Source organism: Paramormyrops kingsleyae, chromosome 8, assembly GCF_048594095.1.
Source record: "Paramormyrops kingsleyae isolate MSU_618 chromosome 8, PKINGS_0.4, whole genome shotgun sequence".
NCBI classification, from domain to species: Eukaryota; Metazoa; Chordata; class Actinopteri; order Osteoglossiformes; family Mormyridae; genus Paramormyrops; species Paramormyrops kingsleyae.
Window position 1 is genome coordinate 40,855,118 of NC_132804.1, and position 6,000 is coordinate 40,861,117.

Consider the following 6,000-nt stretch of genomic DNA (forward strand, 5'->3'; position numbering starts at 1 on the left):
AACTTCCAACTCCGCCTCTGTGAAGTATGCCGCTCTCTTTTTTTCACTTTGATTTTCCATTCTGACTCGTGAAATCGGCGATCAATTGAAAACGTCTTTATGTATGCACGGTGCACGCGCATTAACTCTGGGTAAGCAATAGGAGGTTGACTGAACTTACTCTTCTCAGGTGTTTTGGAACCGACATACTCATGGTATGCGGGTTTGGGGTATATCAACCCAGAGGTTAAGATTTACCAAATGGTAAGTTAACCAAGCTTTCTGGAATACCCCCCTGTTCTGTTTAATTATTGATGTTTTGTTCCTAATGTTTGTAGTTATTTTGGTTCTCTGTTTGGTTTGCCCTGTTTTTGTCCTGTGTGATTTTAGTTTTTGTCTAGGTTTATTCAGCCCTGTGTGACATGCCTCTTTGTTTGTAGTTTTGGTTTAAGGTTCCTTAGTTTAATGCTTGCTTAAGTGTAATCTACCCCACCTGTTCCTTGTTGTCCTGAGTCCTTTTTGTTTTGGTTAATTGATTATTAGTCGCGCCTGTTCACTGTTCCTGTGTATTTAAGTGCTTGCTTTTGTTTTTCTCTTTAGTCAGTCATTGTGAGAAGTTACTCTGTGTGCTTATGTTCTCTGCTTGGTTTTCTAGTCTTGCTCCCCATCTAGCCCAGTTCCTTTGTTGTGTTACTTAGTACAGACGCTCCTCTACTTACGAACTTTCAACTTACGAACTTTCAGACATAGAAACGAAGAGGACTCCAAATTATGTTCATCGGGCTCCCATTTCCTGTCAGCAACATCAATTTTTTTTTATGCGCTCCAATTCTGCCTAGTACGATTTCTGGCTGCTACACCCACCACGCAGCAGCATAACGTGCGTACTCCCAGCATCCTAGTTGTTTGTACTTGCATATACCCTTAAAATGATGTTGAATAACGACCTACGAACATTTCAAATTACGAACGGCTGTTTGGAATGTATCTCATTCGTAAATAGAGGAGTGTCTGTAGTTTCTTTACTGTATTCTGATTTCTCCCAGGTTGTTTTTGATCCCTTGTGATCCTTTATTTTGGGTCTTCTCCAGTGTTCAGTTCCCTAATAAACCCCTTTTCTCTTGTGAGCCACCAATAGATTGTCATCTCTTTTTCGGACCTGTGCCATAAGTAATAATAATAAATAAATACATTTATTAATTAATTAAAAGATGACGGTGGGAATGTTTTTAGACCTTTCTAGTGTCGTGTACTGAGGGCCCATTTTTCAAATGCAACATCTAGACTTAAGCTAGGTCCTTAAAATTTTATAGGGTATCTGGTATAGAAACTTATGAATATACTGTATATGGACTCTCAGAAATGCAGTTCAAGTTTAACATAGAATACTGAGTGCCCGAATTTCCCAAAAAACTGACCACACTGTAGAAACCACAATTTTAAAGGTAGGGTACTGATATTTTATATCAGGGGTGGGTAGGGTAACCACCTAATCCATGTCAGGAGGGATACTATGAGCTACTTCAGCTTTTACAAAGTACTTTAAAGCTGAATGGGTTCTGTGCTCTGCTAAAATGTTTGGTTAGTTCCTAGATTGAAAGACTCATCCAGCTGTTTCGCATTAACATTACTGACACATATGCATGATTATAGGAGACTGACCAATCAGCATAAGTGAAATCCTGGTCCTTTTAATTGAAATGTATGAAATGGTAGTTTACAAATCCTGTTGTAGCTCATAGTGTTCCTCCTGACATGGATTAGGTGGTCATCCTAGGGGTGGGCAATCTTATCCGCAAAGGGCCAGTGTGTATGTGGGTTTTCGCTGCAACTCCCTAATTAGGTCACTAATTAGAGGACTGATTGGCTGAAGAGTCCTCACACCTGGGTTTGAACAGCTGACCTAAAGGTTATCCCAAAAACCTGCATACACACCGGCCCTTTGTGGATAAGATTGCCCACCCCTGTTTTATATACAGCTTCACGTGTACAAGATACAATATATTGTCTGAAATAGTCAATAATCAAAGTAATGCTTTTATAAATATTAAACAAAAAAAAGAAAATTCATTATCCTTAGTGTGATATTCCCCAAGTATGACATCATGTACCACATCCAAATTTCTTTTGTGGGAAGAACAAGTTTCTGTTAATATTATATCCAGAATTTGCGATGGTGTTCTCTCTCATTTTCCTCAACATGATTTTTTGAATTACTTCTGTGTTCCTGCTCAATGGTCTCTGAGTGAATATTCAAACACTTTTGAAAAATCAATATTTTCAGGATAGAGGGCTTAAATTTTACACAGTGATTCCTCTATCATGGTAAAATACATTGTGAAAGATAGGCCCAATCACAGGATTACTTACAGATATATCGAAGCTCCAAAATGGACAAAAATGCACAATTTCATTAGTCCATTTCCAAGATATTAAACCATGAATCACCTTAGCAAACATCTGATGTTTGAAAATACATGTATATTGATATTCAGTGAATGATTCACTGTGATGCTAACAGACATTGAGCTAATATGAAATTTTTAGAGAAACTATCACCAACAGCACTTATTTCATTAAAAATGGTTCTTCAATACACAATGGTAGAAAAAGGCCTAAAAACACCTCCACCCCGTCCCTTATTTTTTTATTTTTGAGAAAACTAATGACAATAGGGACCTGACATTTTGTACATTTCCTATTGGGAAGTATATCCCCCTGAGTTGGTCAGGTCAGAGGCATCTGATGAAATGACATGGAATGATCCTTTAAGAGACTACAAAATGTCATAATAAGGGATGTGTAATTCTAATTTAAACCTTGTGTCAAACATGTTGACTGGATAATACTCAATTTATCTATATAAAATAGAGGCCAAATAGGCAAGTAGGCCTATAGTTGACTAGGTTTAAATTTGCCATACAAATTCAATTCTACCTAATAACTTTGCAGTCACAGAATAGGGGATTCATAAAAATGTTTTGTTTCCACAAATTTAAATAACCTGATGCCTTTGTATAACAGCAGGTACAATGGCACACATTACAACGAAAGCATGTTCTGTCTTACTTTACAGTAATTTCAAAGTAAAAGTCAAAGTGAAGCAACATCAAAACAATTCAGTTCTCTTTAGAAGGGAAACAAAATGAAACATTTGGCAAAACAAAGAAAAAAGGTAAGTGCAAGAAAAGTAAACATTAACATTAAAATATTAAGATTACAAAATATCACAGCAAAGCAAGAAGAAACACTTTCAACGCTAAAGGTAAATTTGATCTAAAGCAAGCTTTGTTCTTTGCAGTGATTACTGCATTTCATATTAGTATCTACAGGGATCTTCTGAAATAGTTCAACAGTCTCCACTACAAAGATAAGTCACCAAAGCACTTCATAGCCTTATGGTATCCGCTACAGTGAGAAGTGCCATAAAATTATATAAAATATAATCACCACACTAAAAGCACAATAAATCAAATACCAACAGCTTTGCTTTCAATAAAATAAGTATCTTGTCATGAGAGTATCTTGATATATATGAAATCTTTTTTCAGCTATACAGTATCAAAATGTATAAACCCACTGCGTCAGGAAAAGACATCCGATATTTGTCATAGTGTCAGCCATCATCCCTCACTTGCAAAGCAAGATAAGAAGAGATGAGAGAGGGGGAGGGCAGCTAGCTCCACTATTTGACCAGAACCATGGTGCTCCTAAAGTGCCAATCAGTTCAGTGTTGTAAGGAGAAACAGCAGCCAAAAATGAGACTGCACAAGGTCTAAAAGGAACTCATAATATCCTTTTATTTGAATCTCTTGATATTTCAATGCAAGCTAAGGACGGATAAGAAACCTGAGCATGATAGCTCTCCATGGGGTGTGCTCCAGAACTGCGGAACATTATAGTGAATATGAGGTGCGTGTCACCTTTAAATAGGCAGTAGGAGCAGGTGGTTTCAAATAGATCTGGGTAAAAACTAATCAAGGGTAACAGAATTTTACCAATGTTTATCATGTGCATTAAATGCATAAATCTTACCATTAAAAGAAAATTAAATCATGAGCGATAATGCAGTGCCACCTTAAGCAGCCAACCCCCCCCCCCCCACCCACACACACAGACACATATGTCTCCCAGCCTGCATTACCAAATTCAACCATAGCTATAATCTTTATATCACAAACGATGGTCATTCGGAAAGATAAATCTTAAGCAAAATGATTTTACAGTATATCCACTGACCTTATACAGCAGATGAAAGCAGAACAATGGCCACAGTGCAGCTTTTGAATCCTGGGCGAGGAAGAATACACAAGGCGTGTTGAGTGACAATCATGCGCAGGGGGCAGGGTGATGATGCTGTTCTCATGGAGATCCTGGAATAAAGGGGACCACATGGAGTGTTTTTTATAGACTAAACAGGCTTCTGTGATTTCTTCTATTGATCAGTGTTTTTCTTTCCCTCTCCTTACTCTCTTGTTGACTTGCTCCCTCTGTATGAGATGGTAAAGCTGTAGCTGTGTCGCATTAGGATGTGTCCTCCCAATACAGCAGTCAACACTGCCTCTCTCTCCCTCTCTCCCCCTCTCTCCCCCCTTCATACTCCAAAGCAGCTGCCCCCTCCTCTTCTCTTTCTGCTGTCGCCCCTCCTTCATCCACACGCATAAGCCCTCCCATCACCTTCTATTCTGTTTCATGCTTTCTCTCTCATTGCTCCCTCTCCTGTTCATTCAAATGAAATGGATAACACAGCCATGCAGTCTCAGTGTCCTTTGTTTCTGTCTGCCTCAGCATGCAGTCAGCTTACACCCTAGTGTATATCTTTGTTTTCTTCCTGAAGCTGATTTTTGGCCCCTCCCCCACAGCCTCCTCCATTCCTTTTGTAATGAATATATCATGAAAGGCACATATGCTTGCATAAAGAGGCACCTTATTCTTTTCTTCCAAGAAGTGCCCCCAGCATTTATGCCATTTCATCCTTATATATAAATATAGCCAAATTACTAAGAATCAAGGACAGCAGCCATATTTTAAGCAGCATAACAGTTGTCCCTCCAGGTTCATGAATATGACATTCGCCAGTTTGGTTATATGTGAGTTGACTTGAACAATTAAACAGGAATGTTTTTGGAGATCACAAAAGCTCACATATGATACCAAAGCCAAAAATATATAAACAATACTGAAAATCATTTGTTTTTCAGTATATTTGGACAGCGACACAATTTTCATAGTTCTGTACACCACCATGAAGTAGGGTTGGGTATCGTTTGGGGTTTTTTCGATACCGGTGCCAAATCGATACTTTTAAAATGGTACCAGTGCCAAAACGGTGCCTGAACCGATACTTTACAAAAGCCACAAAATGATGGTGGATGACTCAAGAATACATTTTTATTGAACAAAAAATTGAATGCTTAAAATTGAACAATATATTAAAAGTTTAAAGTATATATGAATATATATGTAAATACAAAAAACAACAACAAAACATAAGCCACCTATGTAATGTTAATTTAACATTACATTAGCCTACTACTAACCTGCGGAAAGGTTGCTGTCATCATCATAATCGGTGGACTCCTTTCTGCTATGGTTGGTATGACTGGGGCTGGGGTTATCCACACCGATCGTGCCAGCTGTTGTCCGCAAGCTGTCAAGCACGGTGCATCCCTCTGCTTTTAAGTTTATTCCGTGTACCCTCAAATGTTTCATTAGATTTGACGTGTTTCCCCCTTTACACGCAACTGCTGTAAAACATTTGCTGCACGCCGCGGTGTTGGAATCCTTTCTTGTGGAATATAGACACACTTTCGACCGTTTAGTTTTAGGCATTTTAACAAAAGTTGTTTAATTTAGCAAGCTAAGATAGCGGTAGACCACCTGCTGCCGTCAGAGCAAGTCTAACGTTAGTTGCTGCATTCACGCGCATCTCGGATGGTCTCATTTCCTGATGATATCACGTGTGTGTTGATGAATCTTATGCTTATTACAACTGTGTCATCATAGCCCCAGAGAACAAAT

General features: G+C 38.5%; 1 protein-coding gene across 2 annotated transcripts in view; it reads right to left on the reverse strand.

Moving 5' to 3' along the window:
- Window positions 1-4,560, reverse strand: part of LOC111839630 (contactin-2-like) — a 144,867-nt gene extending 140,307 nt beyond the window's left edge. The window contains exons 1-2 of one of the 2 annotated variants that reach the window (XM_072715872.1): window positions 4,449-4,560; window positions 4,219-4,352 (exon numbers count right to left, since the gene is read on the reverse strand). The gene's annotated coding sequence lies outside the window, so the exon portion shown is untranslated. Of the gene's footprint in view, window positions 1-4,218 lie in introns of both variants that reach the window. The other variant, XM_072715873.1, reaches the window with a different exon arrangement.
- Window positions 4,561-6,000: the final 1,440 nt, after the last annotated feature.